This window comes from Peromyscus californicus, unplaced genomic scaffold (genome assembly GCF_007827085.1).
Source record: "Peromyscus californicus insignis strain IS unplaced genomic scaffold, ASM782708v3 Scaffold_11__1_contigs__length_118956290, whole genome shotgun sequence".
Lineage (NCBI taxonomy): Eukaryota > Metazoa > Chordata > Mammalia > Rodentia > Cricetidae > Peromyscus > Peromyscus californicus.
Window position 1 is genome coordinate 37,442,432 of NW_026294402.1, and position 21,845 is coordinate 37,464,276.

At 50.0% G+C, this 21,845-nt stretch overlaps 1 long non-coding RNA gene across 4 annotated transcripts in view; it reads left to right on the forward strand.

Moving 5' to 3' along the window:
- LOC128122248 (uncharacterized) overlaps nt 1–21,845 on the forward strand; it is a 55,428-nt gene that overhangs the window by 22,268 nt on the left and 11,315 nt on the right. For 3 of the 4 annotated variants that reach the window (XR_008222368.1, XR_008222366.1, XR_008222370.1), the window contains one exon: nt 7,949–8,033. The exons of the other annotated variant lie outside the window; for it this stretch is intronic. This is a non-coding gene — a long non-coding RNA (uncharacterized LOC128122248). The remainder of the gene's footprint in view (nt 1–7,948; nt 8,034–21,845) is intronic. 4 annotated transcript variants of the gene reach the window in all.

Sequence of the window (21,845 nt, forward strand, 5' to 3'; positions counted from 1 at the left end):
ACGCAGCCTTCCCTGAGGAGAGAAGACTCTGGGGGAGGAAGCGGGTGTCTAGAAGTGACACCCACTGAATGGACACTGCAGTCAGTTGGAAATCTCTTGTCTTGTAGCTAGAGCTATGAAGTGCGGTGGCTCCTGGTAGATGGTGGGGTGGCTTGGAGGCAGACTTGGTTTTGGTTGCCTCACCTGGTAGGGAATGTTCTTTCAGTCACAGAAGAAGTATGCTGTGACAGCTATTTTTTCTTTTTAATTTTTGTGGGAAGAATTTTCTTTGAGCTTTTTTTTTTTTCTGTATTTGCATGCTGAGCATCACACACTTGTATTTTCCTACTTAGCAAAACATTCATTATCCCACCCGGTAACCTTTCTGTCTGGAATTTTGTTCTCACCACCCCCTAAGCTGCGGGACACAAAGCAATTGCTGTGTTTTCTCCTCATCTCAGCGAGTCTCCTGTGGAGTCTAAGGGGAGAGCTGTCCCACGCTGCACGCTGCTGGGTGCAGGCTCTCTGTGTCCCGGGGTGGCACGCAGTGCTCCTGCTGACTTGGCACTTCTCACACTGTGGGAACATGTCGCTTTCTTCCCGGAGCCTGTGAACACACTCGCACCTGTTTTCCCAATACTGTGAACACACTCGCACCTGTATTCCCAATACTGTGAACACACTCGCACCTGTATTCCCAATACTGTGAACACACTCGCACCTGTACTCCCAATGCTGTGAACACACTCACACCTGTACTCCCAATACTGTGAACACACTCACACCTGTATTCCCAATACCTAGCACAGTGGCAAGCACAGAGGCATGGCTCGAGGAGTGTTCGAGACAAAGCAGGTAAATGAGTGGAAAGTAACTGAATGAAGCAGCTTCCTGTGGGCACCACAGTGGCGTCTCTTGCTCATTCACGTACGGAGCTGTTGTGAATACAACTTATAACTTGAGCCTTTCCTGCCCTTGGCATTTGGTGAGTCCCATCCTTCTGTCCCTGCCGACCAAGGGGAGGCTCCAGGGGGACAAATGCAGAGTTTGAAAGCGTCTAAGCAACAAGCTGAATGATGGTCACCTATATTTGTCATGGTAGACTTGGGACTTGGGCACTGGTAGCTGATAAGGAAGGACCTCCTAACTCTAAACACAGGTTTCTCTAGTCCCTTCTGCCGCCACACCGCATCACAGCAAGGAGGGGACGGCTTGGCTGTTCTCCATTTCACAGATAAGAAAGTGGAATTGAAATGCTCCCAAGGTGACAGAGCTGTCCGGGGACCAAGTTCAGGCTGGGGGCTGGGAGGTTTCTTTTTTTAACGAAATTTTAAAAAGTGTGTGTGTGCGCGTGTGTGTGTGTGCGTGCGTGCGTGCATGCGTGTGTGTGTGTGTGTGTGTGTGTGTGTGTGTGTGTGTGTGTGTGTGTGTGAGATGGAGAGCCATGTGCTTGCCACAGCATGTGTGTGGAGATCCAAGGATAACTTGGTAGGTTGGCTTTCTTTGCCTTTATGTGGATTCCGGAGAGCAAGCTCTGCTAATCAAGCTTCAACTGCAAGAACTTTTACCCATGGTGCCATCTCACCCCTCCTTCTAAAAACTTAAACTTTTATTATTGTATATATACAGTTATCGTGATGGATGTGTGTTAACTTCGGTCTAACTGTGTATGTGTGTGCTTGTGCCACCATGCATGCGTAGAGGTCAGAGAACTATTTTCAAGGGTTGGTTCTCTCCTTCCACCATGGATTCCAGGGATTGAACCCAAGTCATTAGCAAATGCTTTACCCACAGAACCATCTCACTAGCTCCTTCTCTCCTTCTGAGTGCTGGCGTTACACACATGCACTACCCATCATGCCCAGCTCTGAGACCAGAGCTCATCTCACACCCACCTGGTGCTCTCTGCTGCCCTGTTCCTGCTCAGAAGCCTTAGGCAGCTGACTCAAACCTTGTCTCTTTGTTCCAGAGGATGTCTTCCTGCCCAGGCCAGGCCTCTACAGACAGTACAGCCTCTCTGTGATGGCCTCAAGCTTTGGGCTCTAGGCCTAGGAGCTGGAAGACTGAGAGTCTCAGCTCAGCACACACAGGTCAGTTAAAAACCCAAACACACACTCCAGAGCTCCTAACAGGGACTCGGCCTTCTCAGATGTGTTTGCTGAGATAAAAGCGCTCGTCCAGTTGGAGAAGGTTTCTAGTGAAAATTCCCAATAGTGCAAACATGTGCTCACTCAGTTCTCCCTGTCTCCACCGAAGTCACCCAGCTCTGTGACCCCAGAGCCAAGTGAGCTACTCTATGGAGAGTGAGACACAGGAGCTGACTTGATCCATACTCCAGGGGTAAAGAAGACAAGGAAGGAATGGGTGAGTACAGTGACTCCTGCATGCATTGAAACTGTCTCCTTTCCAGCGTACTTCAGATGAAGACACAGTGTAGCTGTCTGCCTCTCCCTTTCGCAAAGACCAGGCTTCTGTGTTTCATTGTATTTCCATTGGCTGCTCTGAAGCTGTGATGCTAAGGAGGGAAGCCATCCTGGGGATGGGTAGATGAAACTAACCTAGAATGGGAGCATGCCAAATTCTTTTAAACCTTTAAATATGTGCTCAGATGAGGCGCCCGAGAATAATATCATGTCTAGTCCTTGGCTTAGAAAGGTCTGGAACTGTATTGTGGTGAGGGGAGTTAATTCTGGAATATGTACTCAGAGGCACTGTGGAGGGAGAGCATGGAATCTAGGGGTTTGTGGGATAGTTCATGGTTTAGAGCATTCTAGCATTTGGGCAACAGGATAGCCATGGGTGCAGCCCAGCCCCCGAACTGTAAACTTACTTAAAACATTATAAAATATTTTTTTGCAACTAAAAATAAGTATTACATTGTGTGTATGAGAGAGAGAGAGAAAGAGAGAGGAAGAGGAGCAGGAGGAGGAGGAGAGAGATTGAGAGAGAGAGAGAGAGAGAGAGAGAGAAACTTTTAGGAGTCTCTCCAGGCTCTCCTCTTACCATGTGGGTTCCCAGGGATTGAACTCAGGTCGTAAGGCTTGGTGGCAAGTGTCTTGACCCACAGAGCCATCCTTCTAGCTGCAACTTGTGTGGTTTATGAGCATGAACAACCTATGTGGCAATAATAAGAAGCTGGAGATGTCTGGGAGCATGCATGTGGCGGCTAAGACTGTTCTGAACTGGGATGAAAGATGAGAAAGAATGAGTGTGTGGCAGGTGAGCTTGGTGGTGTGTGCAGTGTGTGTGTGTGTGGGGGTGATGGTTCAGGGGTGCACCCCAGAGCCTGATGCCTCCCAACCCATGCTGTGGAGAACAGGGAAAGACAGCAGAGCAACATGTCCATCCTGGGTTTGTTCAGGGTGGGGGTGGGGATGGGGGTAATCCCTCTCAGCTGGGTCTTTTCTCCAGGCTGGTTGGGGCCCCAGTGAGGTAGTGGAGCTGGAAGCCATCAGAGCCTCCTCTGTCCTGGTTCTTGGGAGACGCCATTGCATCCTTGTTTCCTCAGCTCTCTCAGGTTGGAGGCATCGTTCTCAAGCCCCATCCCCACTCTTTCCTACCACCCAGATCAGACACCAAAATATTTCCACATTTCCTTTGGAAAAATCCTGGGAGGTCTGTTTATGGCTATAGCAGAGAGGCACACATCTGTGCACAGTTTAGCGGGGACAGCTGGAAACCCAGGAACTGGAGTGTGTGGGAATTTGGAGCAGCACATGGAACCTACCTCTCCCCCCCAAATGTGTTTTCCTGTCTCTGTGGGATTGTCCTATCAGCCGGGTCCCGTTTCTATAGATAGCTCCTCACTGTCCCTGTTTGCACCCATTCACACTCGCAGACAGAGTCTTGCACACACTTGGTTTCAGAAGGATGAATACAAGGACATCCCTGTATTCCAATAGCACATTTATTCATGTTGCCCCAGCTCGAGGGACCCCTTGTGGTATTCAGGGGCATCACCTTCGAGCCAGTCATCCACAAGGAACAGGTCCAGCCTGGGACACGTGGGACAACACATCCTGACTCAGCACACCCACGCACAAACATGCAGCACACAAGAAGGTCTGATTCACTTCCAGCCACCCACAGAAACCCACCCCAAACTAGTCAGGGCCTGGCCGCTCAGTCTCAGGAAAGGCCTGCCCTCCCCTGGGAGACTTGGGTACTTCTAGCCTGGGAGTATTCCCGTTCTTGCCTAGCATGTTCTTTCCCTAACAGAGTCAACCCCTTAATGCTACCATGTGCCCCTCTGTAGGGCAGGGATGGACAGGGCACTTGAGGAATGCCACTCATGATCTGCACCCAACATCTTTCCAAAAGGCCATTCATCTGGTCATTCTTATCCTTCCCACCGCCAAGGATGCGTTGACTCCCTCGGTCACCACTGTGAAGCCTCCTTCTACCCCCCTCAGTCTTTGGGCCCCTTCTTCCTCAGCCCTGGGCCTCCCAGATTCCAACTAACCTTCTTGGTCAGGCTAGGAATTTGTTCTTTAGGGAAGATGGGGGAGGGGGTGGTAGAGGCAGCAAAAAGGGGGAGAGAAGAGGGAGGGATAAGTGTCATTGAATTGCTGAGAGGCCAAGGGAGGCCGGTGTTGGAGCCACACTCCAAGGGAAGCCAGGGACCGAGCTACACTCACTTTGCTCTGCTGGGCATCCGTTTGAAGACCCAGCTTGGCCCATACGGGGCTGAGTTCCTTGGCTACTCCAGCAGTACATACCAGACTTTTCTCTCCCCAGTCCGCACCAGGATTCTCTAGGGCCCCAGGGCGGTTTTGAGCCCCCTCTTCAACGCCCCTCCTCCTCCATGGACAGGCCGGTCTCAGTGGAGGCTTGAAGGTCAAAGAAGCTCTGCTCTCTCAAGCCTTTCCAGCCCTCCTGGGGTGTTCCCTCTGGCAAAGAGCCGAGGGCCCTGCAGTCCCTGTATCCCACAGCCTTTCCAGGCGGGACCCCTGAAGCTTCTCTGTTTATAGTCGATGGATAATTTTGGAATCTTCTAACCCAACCATGGGCTAGGAACACCTTTAAATTCCACTGGAAACCTCAAAGCTTTTTATTTTAGTTTTTTGTTTCATGTATATGGGGGCTTTGCCTGCATGCCTGTCTGAACATCATGTGTGTGCCTGGTGTCTGTGGAGGCCTGTGAAGGCCAGAAAATGTTACTGGATTCCCTGGGACTGGAGTTACAGTGGGTTGGGAGCCTTATGTGGGCCCAGCCAGTGCTCTTAACCACTGGACAATTTCTCCCAGCTCCTCAAAACCTTTATTTTTAGCTGGCTTAAATTTTTAAAAAGTTATATTGTGTGTGTGTGTGTGTGTGTGTGTGTGTGTGTGTGTGTGTGTGTGTGTGTGTAAAAGCCACAGCCCACATATGGAGATCAGAAGACAGCTTACAAAAACCATATGGGTTCCAGGGACTGAACTTAGGTCATCAGGCTTGGTGGCAAGCACCTTTACTCACTGAACCAGCTCACTGGCTTTTGTTGAGCTTTTTGTTTTGTTTTGAGACAGGGTTTCACGTAGATCAGGCTAGCCTCGGACTCTCTATGTAGTAAGAGGATGACCTTGAACTTCTGATTCTCTTGCCTCCAGTTCCCAAGTGCTGATTGCAGTTACGGGCCACCACACCCAATTTTATGGTGTGCTGGGTATTGAACCCAGAGCTTTGTGCATGTCAGGCAAGCACTCTACTGAGCTATCATCCCGAACCCTGAACTTCAGCGCTTATCTCTGAGTTCCTGCATGTGAGACCAGAAACATATTTCTTCAAAGCCTGGCACCTTGGTCTCCTAAATGCAAAATGGAGACTCCTCAGTGGGACAGCTTAGAAGCCAGTGTCTGTGGAACACCCAGCCATCAAGTCCCCTGGCAGATGTTAATTCCCTTTTCTTCCCTTGCTTTCCCCCTTTGCTCCCCTGAAAGCAAATGTGGGCTGAGGAAAAGCTAGCTGACCTCACTGCCCCAGGACAAAGGAATGATGGCCTCAGTTCAAGAGCAAAGTACAGGAGTTTTTGATTAACTCGGAAACACCACAGAGTTCCAGGGGCCCAGCTGCTGCAGGGTGGGGCATGGAGCTGGGGTTCTTGAAAACTCAGGAAAGAGATTGGTTGATGGAGCACATGAAGCCGTGAGGGCAGGTAAATGCTGAGGCCAAGGCCTAGCCCCAGTATCTTTTTCTCCCTGGGCCTGTCCATAGCTGGAGAGGCAGAGCCCGGGTTGTGTTCTTCAACCTTTGTGGAAAGGCTGGACTGTGTGTGCCTGGAACTGCAAGGCCATGGGATCTCCCCTTTGTCCCTGTTCCATGCCCCCAACCCCCCAGCCCTGAGTGCATCAGAGGGATGTTTTCTTCTGGACCCAGCTGGAACAAGGTCATCTGAGGGGGAGCTTCATGTGTACTAGGTCAGTGCTCCTGGACCAGGAACTCAGCCAGAGGGCACAGGGCAAAAGTGAGTGGGGGTGGGTAGTGTGTATGTATATTTATGAGAAACCCTGCCTGTTCCCATCGTAAATTGCCTCCTGCTCCCTCAAAAATCTTTGGTGCTCTCATCCAGGGAGTCTCTCAGAGAACCAGCTCTGTCCAAGAGATATCCCAAGCCATTTTAGGAAGGAGGCCAAATTGCTATGTTCCTTTATTTTACTTAGACAGGATCTCATTTGTCTCAGACGGGCCTTGAACTTGCTATATAGTCAACACTGATCTTGAACTTCTGATCCTCCCGAGTGCTAGGATTACAGGCTTTTGCCACCATGATCATTTATTTGGTACTGGGGATTGAACTCGGGGCCTCAAGGATGCTAAGGAAACATTACCAACTGAACTATATCCCCAGCACTTTTTATGTTTTTGAGACCCATCCTTGTGCTTGGTGGCTGCCCCTCTGATCTCTACAGCTTTTCTGATTTTGAGTCTGAATCTTTCCCACATACCTGATAGAGTTCTTTAGGTGCTAAGGAATTAGCACAAGCAGTTTGTTTTTCCTCTTGTGGACAAGCCAAAATTTGGGGAAGATCCCTAAGTTGCTTGTTTCTACCCTCCCATCCAGCTCACCCACCCCAGCTCACCCTCCCACCCAGCCACACGGGAAAATGTCCCGTTAGCCCTTCCAGTCATGCGAATGAGGCCACGATTCAAAGGCAGTGGGCAAGGAGGAGCTGCATGGAGCAGTCGGAAAGAACTAGCCCTTTGTGCTGGAGCAGGGTCCTTGGGGGATGAGTGCATTTTTGGCGTATTTAGAAAGATTTCTTTTTCATAACGAGCAGCCGAGTAGCTGAGGAGGGAGAGGGAGGGAGAGACAGAGGAAGAGGTCAAAGGCAGGTACAGGGACAAGGGCTGGGAAAAGTAGTTATGGGACTGAGGGGAACATGGGACAGGAGCCAGAGAGAGAAGGAAAATCCAGCCTGAGCAAGCTGAACCTGTCCCAATATAAAAATAAATAAATAAAAAATAGAAGAAAGCCAAGGATGTAGCTCAGTGGTGGAGGACAGGCCTGACATGCCTGAGGCCCTGGGTTCAATCCTGGGTACTGAAACTAAATGAACAAGTGAGTAAAATGGGGGTGCCCAGAAGGAGTTTTGCATCCGTTTATTTTCTTCTACATGCTAGACAAGTCTCACCAAGTTCTTTACACTGGACTTGAACTCGTTCTGTTTCCCAGGAGGTATTGAACTTGTGATGCCCCTGCCTTAGCTTCCAGAGAAGCTGGGATTATAGGCCTGTACCACCACGTCTGGCCAGATGTGTGTGTGTGTGTGTGTGTGTGTGTGTGTGTGTGTGTGTGTGTATGGGTTCATGTGTACACATGTATATGTGTGTGTGTGTGAGAGAGTACGCACTTGTATATGTGTATGTGCATGTGTGTGTGTACGCACTTGTATATGTGTGTGTACATGAGTGTACGCACTTGCACATACAGATAAAAAGCCGACGTTGAATATTTCCCTCAGTCACTCCTACCTTATTTTTCTGAGACAGGGTCTTTCCTTGAATCTGGAGTTCGCTGATGAAGCTAGATGCTCCCAACATCCCCGTCTCCACTTCCCCAGCCCCAGGATCACAGGTACACACTGTTTGCACCCACCCTTTTACCCAGGATCTGGGGATCAAATCAGGACTTCCTGCTCGTATGGAAATCACTTTACTGGTTGAGCCAGACATCTTCCTAGATCCTTCGCTCCCATTTTATGTGTGGGAAAACCAAGACCGGATAGGGAATGTGGGTAGTAATAACTACTGCAGAGTAACTCTTGTTCTCTGGGATGTGCTAAGTCTTTGCAGGCCTGAGCTTATCTAATCCTCACAACCAGATGAGGCAGACAGGCTCTCTCATTACACTCCCCCGCCCCACACATAGACCAGAATGCAAAGCTTTGCTGATCCCTAATTGGAGGGCATTCACCAAAAGCTGAGAAAAGTCTGTATGTGAGCCCCAGTCTCAGAGGACTAGGTCTTAAAACAGAGAGATCCTTGCATCAAATTCTGGTAGATTCCCGTTTTCTAGCCCTCTTTGTCTGCTTTTAGTTGGGGAAATAAGCACGTTCATTCATTCATTCGCCTCTAAAATACTGCAGTATTGCCCACACCACACACTCGGCACACTGCGCTAGTGTCTGGGGAATTCCATGGTGATGTTGCTACCTTCTTGAAGCTCCCAGGGGAGAGAGAGAGGCTATACCAGGCAAGCAGTCACCTCACAGAGGCCTGTCTCCGGCAACCTGAGGGGAAAAAGCCAGCTCTGGCATATTTTATGGAGGCAGATGGCTTGCCTGAGGTGATAGGACAAGTGTAGAGAGGTTCGAGACACTTCCTCCTTCCCAGGATCCCGGCCCTGTTCCCTCTTACTTAGCGCTTCTTGCAGAAGGAAAGGGTGCAGCCTGAGTGGTGGGCAAGAGACAGAAATAAAAGGCCTTCAAGTAGGAAAGGAAGAAGGGAATGGCCACTGTTGATGGCATTGCCTCACATATAGGGAGCCCCAGATTTACAGGAGAGTTTTGTTTTGTTTCTTGTTTTTCAAGACAGGGTTGTCCTGGAACTTACTCTGTAGACCAGGCTGACCTTGAACTGACAGAGATCCACAGGCAGGCCTCTGCTTTCCAAGTTCTGGGATTAAAGGCACCAGGCCCGGCTCAGAAGAACTGTTTTAAGTAATAAGAGAAGACAGTAAAGTTCAGAATACAAAATCTACACACAAAAAGCAGTAGCAGCCAGATGTGGTAGCATGTGCCCATAACCACAGCCCTTGAGAGACTGAGGTAGGATAATGACACGTCCAGGCCAGTCTGAGCGCCACCCTGAGACTCTGTCTCCATAGTAGAACACCAGCTCGATGGTAGGACACTTACTCGGCACGTGCATAGTTCTGGGTTTGATCACTAGCAGACACCCTGCCATATCTCCCCCCTGCCCCCAAACCCCAGGAGTGCTCTCCCAGAGGTCCTGAGTTCAATTTCCAACAATCACATGGTGGCTAGCAATCTATGATGAGATCTGGTGCCCTCTTCTGGTGCTCAGACAAAGATGCAGGCAGAACATTGTAGACATAATAAATAAATATTAAAAAAATTTAAAATAAGAGTCCCAATGTCTTTTTTTTTTTTTTTTGTAGAAATAGAAACAGTGCTTTTTTCCTAATAGACAGAGTATCTCATTCTCTCTTGCTCTTCTCACTTCTCCCAACAGATGGGGCCATTGGAAGGGCTGGGAAGGTAAAAGCCCAGTTAGTCTTGGCTGAAGAACACCTAGCATTCAGCAGGCAGGGTCAGGTGGAGCATTCATTCAGCAGGCAGGGTCAGGTGGAGCACTCAGCAGGCAGGGTCAGGTGGAGCACTCAGCAGGCAGGGTCAGGTGGAGCATTCAGCAGGCAGGGTCAGGTGGAGCACTCAGCAGGCAGGGTCAGGTGGAGCATTCATTCAGCAGGCAGGGTCAGGTGGAGCACTCAGCAGGCAGGGTCAGGTGGAGCACTCTTCTTGCCTTCTCTTTCTCCCTCCCCATCTTCCCTTGCTCCTGAGGCTTCTCACATTCCAACCTCTGTTTTTCAAAGTCCTCTACCCCATGGCTTTTCTGACTGTTCCCCTCCCCTGCCATTTCACCCTCCTCGTTTTCTCCCCCTACCTTTTACTCACTACATCCCCCTCTTTTTCTTCCCCTCCGTTTTCTCCCCCTACCTTTTTTTTACACCCCCCCCCCCCATCCTCCTTTTCTTCTCCGGACTAATTGCTTAAGAGGTGAAGACCAGGTCGACTTGTGAAAACCCTGATCCATCACCATGGTGATGCTAATTCAAGCTGAGTTCAAAGGAAATTGCTCCAGTTAAACCTAACAAGCTGGAGCCGGGCGCCCCAGCAAGGACCAGTGCCAGGAGGAGGGAGCCCCCTCCCCCCATGCCAGTGCCAAGAAAAATAGGAAAAACAACCCCATGGGGCGGCACTCACACCTCTACTTTGGTGCGCTCTTTGTACCCTTCAGTTCTGCCCAAACGTAAAGCCAACCCCAGAGGTCATCACAGTGAGCCCCCTGCCTCCAGGCCAGACTCTACCTAAGCCACCTCAAACAGTTGGGCAGCTAGCCTCATCCCCATGGTAAAGATGTTACATCATCTCTTGCCTACGGTTCTGAGGTTTTGACCACCCCTGCTGGGGGCAGGCTCTTTATGGCTCACACCAGCTCCTCCACTGCTTTCTAATAAGCATGGATTTGGGAGTACCGCGACGAAGGAATCCTCCGATGCTCCAAAGACTGTGAATTTGTGTTCACTCCACCTACTGGTGGTCCCCAAGTTGTGGGTTTGTAGGGATAAAGGAGCTTTTAGTGGGAAGAGGCTGGCTAAGGCTGCTAGCTACTTTAGGGAATGACATGGTAAGCCTTGAACTTAACAGCTTAAGGGACAGCTGCCTTGACATCAGAAAGGGGAGACCCAGAGAGATGACTTTGTCGGGGGGCGGGTGCTTACCACCAAGCCTAAGGACCTGAGTTTGATCCCGGGACCCACGGTGGAAAGAAAGAACAAATTCTCACAAGTTGTCCTGTGACCTTCACATGTTTGTCATGGTATGCACACACACACACACACACACACACACACACACACACGCACGCACGCACGCACGCACGCACGCACGCACGCGCGCACACACGAATACAATAATAATCTAAAAAACACCGAGAGGGTCTCAATTCCAAAGTACAAGTGAGCAGTCTTTGAACAGCCAGTCCCCGCCACAGCTCCTATTCTCTCCCCCACGGGCTCCTCCAGCCCCACAGGCTTGCTGCCTGTCCTGACTGTCCACACTGTGGTCAGCCACAAAATGAACAATGGTTCCTCTCTACTGAGGGCAGGGACCGAGGCTTTTTTGTCCACAGCCTCAATTTTGTCCCAAAGCAGGCACTGTCTCATGTCTGAATGTTGAATGGGAACCCTCGTGAGGTGGGAGATCTGGGGCCACCTCAGATCAAGATAACCCAAGGAGCATGGTTTGGGTGTACTGATTCTAGTCTGTGGGTAGAGGCCAGCCTGCTCTGTCTTGTCCTTGGTAGCTGCCCCCTGTCCACCTTCTGGAAGACCTCATTTCCATCTTCAACCTCCCAAAATGCCTAGTGATCCTCAGAGGCAGTGAACAGCCTGGAGAGATGGCTCAGGACTCAGGTTCAATTCCCAGCACCTGAATGGCAGCTCACAACTGTCTGCGACTCCGGTTCCAGGACATCTGATCTCTTCACACCAATGCATATAAAATAAATTTAATTTAAAAAAAAAGAAATAGCTTGAAGGTCATGACCACCACGCCTCTGCTGCTACCACCGCACAAAGTATCACATTTAAATGGTCAAGTCATCTGGCTGCCCAGGCAGGGAGTTGGAAGGCTTAAGTTTGCTCCTCAGATGTTCTCTGTGACCTTGAGAGGTCTCCTCACCTCTGTATTGCTCTCCTCTGCTTCTTAAAAAGTAACAAAGGAGCTGGGTGGCTGTGGCACACGCCTTTAATCCCAGCTCTCAGGAGGTAGAGGCAGGTGGATCTCTGTGAGTTCGAGGCCAGCCTGGTCTACAGAGCGAGTTCCAGGACAGCCAGAACTACACAGAGCAACCCTGTCTTGAAAAACAAAAAAGAAACAGAAAACATAGCAAAGGATCCTGACTTCTGAGCTGTCACTGTCCAGAGGAGCACATCATGAAGCTGGGGATGCAATACTGTCCCTGCCTGCATCAAGGCCAGTTGTGCCTCCCACCCTCCGGTGTTGGGAACTCAGGACATTGATGTTGGCCGGTGCACTACAGAATTTCAAGGATGACCCCATCACAGCCTTGAAGGGAGAGTTGGTGTGTGTGGACTGCAGAGGTGAAACGCAGCTAAGAGAGAGGAAGTGACTCAGCAGGGGGGCTAGGGAAGGCCAGCCTCCCTCCCAGGACAACTTGCTCTGTGCTTTATACTAGCCTGGTTCCTTTTATCCCAGTTTCTCAAAGCCCCTTTCAAGCTAGAAGCGGCCCTGGCCCTGGGAGTTAGGTCATTATCTCAATTAACTGGAGAAAGCTGGGGTGGAGGCTGGCGGGTGGGGGTAACTTTCCTCGGAATTCTGCCTGGAGGCTGGCGCCCAGGGCGCCAGGGTTTCCCTGTCCCAGACCTCTGCTTTAAACCCTCAAATGCTGAAGGACTGTGGGACAGGAGGGAGTGTGGGAGTCACTTTGTCCTGTCTGCTTAAAGTCCTCATGGGCACTGGCAGGGAGCAGTCCCATGGTTATAGTTAGGAACCATGGCCAGGCTTGGAGAGAGAGAGGTTCAAAAGCTGAGCGAGTCTGGGAGTCAGCCCTGCCGGGTTTGTGGAGTCCTTCCATCCTGGATTGGAACATGACAAGGCCCAGCCTTAGGTTCCCTGAGCTGGATAAGCCAGTGAGCTGCATTAAATTTCTCTTGCCTCTACTGCCAGAATATCCACAGCCCATCAAACCATCAACCAATAACTCTGGTCTCTACCTGGGGCCATCAGTACAGTGTGGGTTTGGAAACTGCCTAGCTGTGCAGTCTCGAGTTATTCTTTTCTTTCTTTCTTTCTTTCTTTCTTTCTTTCTTTCTTTCTTTCTTCTTTCTTTCTTTCTTTCTTTCTTTCTTTTTCTTTCTTTTCTTTTCTTTTCTTTTTTTTTGATTTTTGAGACAGGGTTTCTCTGTGTAGTTTTGGTCCCTGTCCTGGATCTCACCCTGTAGACCAGACTGGTCTCGAACTTGTAGAGATCCTCCTAGCTCTGCCTCCCGAGTGCTGGGATTAAAGGCGTGCGCCACTGCCGCCCGGCTTGAGTTATTCTTTTAACTTGTCTGGACTTCAGTTGCTTCGAAAGTCTGACCAGGGTCTAGAAGACACAAGAGGCAGCTTCCACAGCACTGCTTGGGAGGAGGGGCAGAGCATCCAGGATGATGGAGCTGCCTTCACCTCTCACGGGGAGCAGGACACAGAGATGGCAGGCAGTGCTCATGGGTCACACAGGCAGGCATAGAAGCTAGGCTATCACAGGAGAACTTCAAAGGGAGTGTGTCCCTGCCTTCCTAGGCTTGGTGAGGAGACCTCCCTTCTGCTGAGTCAGGACACAGAAGGTACCAGCGCTCTTGATCTCAGCTTGCTGGATAAGACGGACAGTGTGCAGGTGGGGTGCCCTGGGGAAGTAGGGCCAAAGAAAGTTCCAGATGTTGCACAAGGATAAGCTGGGGGCGGAGAAGGTCCATTTTAATGATGATGATGAGGAGGTGACTGAAGAGTCCAGAGCTGGCTTTCTGGACCCAAGGTAGCCACCCGCCCCCATGCTGCTCCACGCCGCAGGATCAAAGTCACCCTGTTCTCCGTGCCCTAGGAGCAGGTAACAGTGCTGGGCCCACTAACACCCCAGCTTCTCACGGGGGCCTGCTTGATGTAGCTGCCTTGGTTTCCTCAAGCCCAGCTCACCGCCCCCACTTGTTTCTGAAGAGGCTGGACCCAGCCCATTTGCTCCCTACGCCTCCAGCTTGGGTTGCTGACTCAGTCTCCTGCATTGATGTCCAGGGTGCCTCTGGTTGCAGTCTGGTCTGTCCACCTCAATAGTGCCAGGCTTCTCGCTGGCCCTTGGAGGCTCTTCTGTCTCAGCCCCTCTGTCCTGGTCTCTTTGGCTCTCACTAAGCTGGGCTGACCTATTCAATGACCTCAGTATCTGACTTTTGATTTTGCCCTTGGCCTTCATATGAGTTAGGGAAATGTGTGTCAGAGGCCTGGGTCCTGTCTATATCCCAGCTCTTTCAATTTATTTTGTTTATTTACTTATCTATTTGTTTACCTATTTCTTTAGTGTGCATGCATGTGTGCATGTGTGTGTGCGTGTGTGTGTGTGTGTGTATGTGTGTGTGTGTGTGTGTGTGTACCTATGTGTGCAGGTGTGTGTAGAGGGCACAGATTGACATCTGCTATATTCCTCAGTTGATTTCTACCTTACTTTTTATTTTTGGTGTGTGTGTGTGTGTGTGTGTGTGTGTGTGTGTGTGTGTGTGTGTGTGTATAAAGGCCAAAGACAACTGACAGTTCTTTCCTCTACTCTATGGCTCTCAGGGATCGAACTTGGGTCATCAGGCTTGGCAGCGAGCATCTTTACCCACTGAGCCGTCTTGCCAGCTCCATCTTAATTTTTGAGTTTGGAGCTCACTGATTTGGCTAGACTGACCGAACAGCAGGTCTCTGGCATCCTCCTGTCTCTGCCTCCCCAGCACTGGGAAGTATTACTGGGAAGGTGTGTGATATTGTGGCTGGCTGTCACGTGGGCACTGGGGATTGAACCCAATCCAGGGTTTCATTTGTGCGGTGAGCATTATACATAACGGAGTCACCTCTCCAGCCCTATTTATTTATTTTTTGAGATGGTCTTATGTATCCCAGGCAGGGCTTGCACTCATGACAATCCCCTTGCCTCTACCTCCCACATCCTGGGAGGTATTATATGCATGTACCACCCTGCCCTGCTTATGTGGCACTAGGGATGGAACCCAGCGTTCCATGCACGCCAGGTAAACACTCTGCCAACTGAGCTCCACCCACAATTCCCACCCTGGGCCCTTTAAAATCTAGTTCCAGCTCGAATCCCCCTGACCATCCTTAGGTGTCGCCAGTCCTCTTTCCAGAGGCTGTTTTGTACTATGACCCCTCAAGGCCCAGTCTGCGGGGCCACAGTGCCACAGGCCTCAGTCTGTCTTAGATCTGTGCATCTGTGGGTAGCTGCTCACTCCCGGGCCTGGAGTCCAGATGTGGAAATGAGGAAGCGGGGTGAAACGGAGGCCGCTGGGAGCATATTCTCACCCAGTCTGGAAGACACACTAGGGTGGAGATGCATGGGAAGGGACTCTTAAGGGGGAGGGAAGCTGGGTTGGATATCCAAATCGTAAGGGGAAAAGAATGTGAGCTTCGGGGGTTTGAGAATTCTAGAGAATGCCTTATTCAGTCTGAATTCTTAGATCATCGGCCGAGGCGCCCAACCCCGCGTCCCTCACTGTCTGCATGTTCATATCGTCTCCTCCAGGCTCTGGCTCAATGATCTGCCTGAGGTCTTTGGCTGAGCCCTGGTTCCCTCGCTTTGCCCATGACAGAGTGGAGACTTACAAAGGAGTGGTAACTGACTTCTATACCCACATAGCCAGAAGGTTCCATCTAGGAAAGCAACCAGGTCTTCCTGCTGGCGAAGCTCATGGCCTTACCCTCTCACACTTGTGAGGCGTGCACATGCGTGTGCCTGTTTTGTGAATCTGTGTGGCATTTCTCCAGAACCCCTTCAGGGCTTTTTTTACCAGCCTTGCTGTCCATCCACACTTCCCTTCCCCCCACTTACCCCCTTCTCTCCCTGTCCCTAAAGACTGCTCCGGACTGCCTTGGCCCATGCCTTGTTTTCTTGCCAGAGGGTCAGAGGCACTAGGGCTAGCCCACACAGCTTCAGGACCCCAGGTTTCTGAAAGGCCCCTGGCTTTTTGCAGTGAGTCCTGCCTGGGGAGAAAGAAGATGGATTTGCAGTCCTCACCTGGCACAATTGCAGTCATGGTACTGACGAGCCTACAAAAATGTTCTCGAAAGGCAATGGGAGGAAAGCGGGGTGTGTGTGTGTGTGTGTGTGTGTGTGTGTGTGTGTGAACCTGTGTTCCAGCCTCCACTTGTTCTTTTTCCTTGGGCACATCTACGACCTTGGGCACATCTGTCTAGATCCCAGTTTTCTGTGGGACAACAATGCAATGAGCCTCCTGGGAGCTGGATCAGAACACATCATGGTCAGGGACACACTTGGAAGCTCCCATGGGGCCTCTTCAGCCAACCACTTGATTAGGTGTGACCTACTCCTGGTACTGGAAGCATCTTTGGTGATGAGAGCTGTCCAGTTGGGGTTCCATCTCCCCCTACTAGCTTTTGATGAGATAACCTGAGAACACATACATGTCTCCCCTTACATAGAGGGTCTAATCACACAGATGGGGTTGAAAGATACTTCTCATGGTAGCCTCCTTCTCTTTGATCAGAGGTATGGCTGGAACCGGATTAGTCACTGGAGATGCTGAGAATACCGGGTGACGAATGCGGTGACGCTTCTGTTGTAAGTGAAGCGCAGGAATGGATGGTACTCCTTGGTGAGCTCAGCTGGGGCTCACTGTTTTATAAGAAGCTGACTCAAAAGAGAGCGATCGCTTTTCTTCTTGTCAGAACCAGGCTGTTGGTGTACACACACACACACACACAAACCCACGAATACTGCCATGGATGGACACATGCTTGTTTTTAGGCTAGTGAGGGGACGTTCCCCACTGGCCATTGCTCTCCTGAGCCAGCATGTGGATGGTATCCATTGGCCAAATTCTAGGCTATGAAGAAGCAGCTCAGTTTGGAAGGGGTGGGTAGGTGCTCGGTTGCAGGGAGTTTGGGGAAAAAAGACTTTGGGAAAAGGATGGGAATGAAAGAGTGAGACAAAGAAGTCTAGAATGGGCTAGAATGTCCTCAAGGCCACTCTCTGGCGGGCTTTCTTTGTCGATACCGGGAAGGCACAAGTGGAATTTCTCTGGATGCTGTGTCACTGTTGAACTCTCCCCGATGGTGAGTGAGAAGAGGTCTCACTGTCTCCAGCTTCCTTCTCCGTAGCCAGCCTGGGCCAGGCTCCCCGGGAATAGCATACCCAGACATACCCGGACATACCCAGACAGGACAGCGCTCCTTCCTCATGTTCTTACAGGAGCTTTTGTCAAATGGGCACTGGGGTCCTGATAAATGACAATGTGGGATGACCACGATTACTGGCGGATGAAAAGGGATCTGGCAGTGGTCAGCAGTGGTGGAGACGACTACCTATACACAAGGGGGAGACGGAACGTCCTAATGACGGCTCATGATGAGCACACTCGTTCTGATTGTCGATGCTTAGGCTGGAAACAGAGCCAAAAGGTCACTGCGAGCAGCTTTCTGCTTCAGGCGGGACTAACTTTTGATGGTTCACTGTCTTGTTATCCCCCATGTTTCCGGAGCCATGGCACTATCTACATATTCCTCTAATTCTCTATCCATCCATCATTTATTGAAAGAGGACTAAGGAGTGGGCCCTTTCTCTTAAGAACTTAGAGTTCAAGGCTGGGTATGATGGTGCATGCCTGTAATCCCCGAGGAAGCCGAGACAGGAAGGAAGAAGGAGGGTGAGTTTGAGGCCAGCCTGGACTACGTAGTGAGACTCTGTCTTGAAAACAAAACAACAACAAAACTCAAAGGACTGGAGGTGTTACTCAGAGGTAGAGGAATGTTTGTGTACCAAATGGAGGTTCTGGGTTCCAGCCGAGAAATAGGAGGTGAGAGAAAGCCCATGTAGCTTGGTATTCTGGAGTATCCCAATGCCCCGTGATAGAAACAATTTCTAGTGTCCAGTCTGCAGGCCTAAAGGCACCCAGTGTTAATAACCATGTCCTCACTTTGTAAATAACTATGGGGTTAAAGTAAGGTCAGACATGTAATCATCTATGCAGACATGAAGCATACACTCTTCACAAATACTTTTGAGAGTGTTATCTATTCCAGTTGAAGTGAAGGATGCCCTTCTGCTCTCGACATTCAGCTTATTTTTCAAATTCACTCAGTATATTCTAACACTGGGATATGGACCAACATTTAAAATGGGGTAAAAGGGGTTGGGGTGATGGCTTGGCAGTTGGGAGCACTGGCTGCTTTTCTAGAGGATGTGGATTCAATTCCCAGCACCCATATAGCAGCTCCATGTACTGTAACTCGTTGCAGGGGATCTGATACCTTCACACAGACATACATGCAGGCAAAACACGAATATACATGAAAAAAATTTTTTTAAAGGGGGTGAAAAAAACCCAAACAAACCAAAAACCACAGCTGGCAGACTGAGTCTTTGTTACTGCCCAGATCACTGTCCCTTGTAGTGTGGTAAATAAACCTGTTTTCTTTCTATCCTGATCTAAAGGGTAAATTCATTTATCACCTCCTAATCCCTTCCTCACTACCATGGTGGTCAGTCTACTACAGTCATCACCATCAACATCAGGACGCCCCCGCCCCCAACACCACCATCACTACCATCAACATCAGGACCACTATCCCCAACACTACCACCACCACCATCACTACCATCAATATCAAGACCACTATCCCTAACACCACCATCACCACCATCACTATCATCAACATCAGGACCACTATCCCCAACACCACCATCACCACCATCACCACCATTATCACTTTCATTTCCACCATATCCATTGAACAAAACCCAAAGAACCTCACAACAACAAAACTAAACCTCTCATTTAAGTTTTGCATGGGGGCTCAGGCAGGAAGTTTACACACTCAAGGCTAGCCTGGACTATATAGTGAGAGCCTATCTAAAAAAAAAAAAACAAAAACAAAAAAAAAAAAACTAAGACAACAAAATTAACTTTTTTTTTGAGACATGAATGTAGCTCAGGCTGGCCCAAATCACTATGTAGCCTACGCTCACAGTGATCCTCCTGCCTCAGCCTCCCATGTGCTGGGATTACAGGTATGCAATACAACTCCTGGCCAAACTTCCTCATTTGTAATGATGGATTTGTACAACATGGAGCTGCTCCTGCTTCTATGCAAGGATATGAGAGCAATTAAGAACACAATTATTGCCCATAAGAGCAACAGTGTCAGCCCCTGTGTCACAGGGCAGGCCCTAGACTTGCTTATTCATTGCGAGGAAATCTTGCACAGAGGAGCGCAGGCAGCAGGGCTGACCCCTTTGCCCCTGTCTGAACCTGTTCCCAGCCCTGCCCTGGCTTCCCGCTGCCTCCCCGGGGTCCTCTCAGCTTCACAAGCTAGGAAGGAGGAGGTGGGCTGAGGAGGGGGAAAGGATTGTCCCTTGAACTTTCCCACCTCTCTTGACTCATCAAAGGGGGGGGGGTGGATGGGTAGCTGGCTGCTGGAATGAGTGGGGGCGGAAAAGAGAGGGAGAGAGCCGCTCTGAGGCTGGGAAAAGATGCAGAACTCTCATTAACGTCTGACACCTCCAATAAAAGCGGCATATTCCCCAAAAGCGATTTTTGAAAATCCTCTCCTCTTTGAAGCTTGGTGTTAAATAGCCACTCCTTCCACGATCCTAATGAGAAACCCAGCCCCTGGGCGTGCTCACAAGGGCTCTCTCTGGGGCACCGCCTCTCGCCTAGCCTCTGAGGTTCTCCTGTGGGGACCCTTGATGCTTCTTGTGGCTGGGCATGAAAGGGAGCCCTTGGTCCTCACAGAACGAAGACGAGAAGGGGCCAAGGCTGGAGCGAAGTCTGAGACAGGGTAGAGTGGAGTCAGAGCTGGGAGAAGGTTTGGAAGCTAGGAAGTGGATAGGGTTGAGATATCTGGTTGAGGCCAAACAATTATTTTTCTAGACTGTTCTCTTCTCCTTCCTCCTCTTCCCTTCCTTTACTTGGCTGAAAAAAGTAGCATGTATAAGAATTTAATGAAAAAATCAGCCCCATTTACTTCAGGCCACCCGCCTCCCAAGCATAGCAACGACTATTGTATATCTGAATCATTTATGTATTTTTTTTTCTGAGCCAGGCTTGGTGGTGCACACCTGTAATCTCAGGACCCAGAAAGCTGGAGCAGGGTAAGTTTGAGGCCAGCCTGAGCTATTTAGCAAGGAGTCCTTGCCTCAAGCAAGTAAGCAAGCAAACAAACAAAGCTAGGCACGCAAAGGCGGTGTGTATCTGTAACCTTGCCACTTGGGAGGTGGAGGCAGCAAGGCCAGAAGTTCAAGATCATCCTCGGCTTACGCACTACCAGCTCTTAACAAGACACATTACAGATTTTTGTATAAACCTACTTTATTTATGCACACATATATAACTTTTTTTTTTTTTTTTTACGTGAGCATCTGATTGACGTCACTTTTTGCCTGGTACCATAGAGTATGACCACCAGGATTTACTGACCTCTCCTAATGAAGGACGTTCCAGTAGATTTTACAGACGAAGCTGCGGTGCCAGTCTTATCCATAGTCATCTGTGAAATTTCTAGAAACAGAATTGCTGCCTCAGGGCTATGCATCTCAAGATTGATAGGCATTGCTTAGGTTGTCTTCTGACCAGCATGGACCCAAAGTGGTGACAGAATTGTGTGCCAGCCTTGCAGCTCTACCCCCTCTATCCTGCCTACCCCCGAGGCAGGCAGGAATACAGTGCAGTGATGTGGGTAATTCCCCTGGGGAGTGCTTGAGAATCACTTCTATGAGGTTCGGGATGCATGAAGAGAGAGGTCTTACAGGACAATCCATCCTCCTAACGATGCTGAGATGATGCTGGCTTCAGCTGAGCGCTGCTTACATCCCCTGGCCCGCCCCCAGGGAACTCCACGGACTTCTTCCTTGCATGCAGTCATGTTTTGATCATTCACATCATGGTTTTAATTTTTCAAAGCCTTTTGCAACCCACTTTCCATTTCCTTTCAGCTGAGAGAAAGGTGAAGTAGATATTCTTGGTTAGATGAAGAAACCAAGATCCCAAAAGCCTGTGTGATGATGGACTGTGGTCATAGGACGGTTCTGGTTCAAGGGTAAGGAGTCTAGAGTTCAAATCCAGTATTGAGTTCAGTTAGCTACATGGCCTTGGGTTTATGGGGACATGCTTGGTTAGGAGGATCACCAAGCCCTTACCATAAAGGACATGATTTAATGTCTGTTCCAAATGCTACAGTTAGTTTGGGGACCAAATGGGACATGCCATGTTCAACTGGCTGGCTGCTTGTGGTTTGATGACTAGGTGTGGGTTGGAATGCTCCAAGCTTGCTCCATTATCCTGACAAGGCTCCTGTAGAGAAAGAGCATAGGGGCACTCTCTCTTCGAGGTGGCTTTGGTGGGGTGGAGGGGACCCTGTATCATAGGCAGGGACGAAGAGCAGTGGCTGGGGTGTGGGGCGTTTACCCACCACCCCCACAGTTCCCCAGAGTTTTCTTGAGTGCGAGCAGCAGGAAATATTAGATAGAAGGGTTTATTGCGGAGAATATCACGGAGATAAACAGATAGAAAATAAAGGATAGCCTCGAGAGGCCCTGGAACCTTTTCCAACGGGCCCCGACTGTCTCTGCCCCAGGGTTTTTCTAGAGACGCCAAGGGGTGGAGCAAAAGACCTCCTCCCCTAGCACAGCCAAATGCAGACCATCTCAGACACCTGCACTCAAGCCCGTGGTCCTAATCATCCTCTATGCAGACCTGCTGGGTAAAGCCACGAGGAACCTGAGAACGGGCTCCCACACTGGGGCTGATGCAGTTAGTCAGGTTGCTAAGGAAGGGGACCCCATATTGTGGGCCTTTTGGGAGGCACTGAAGGAAATATCCTTCTCCATCCTTCTCCATCGTCTCCCATCCTTCTCCATCATC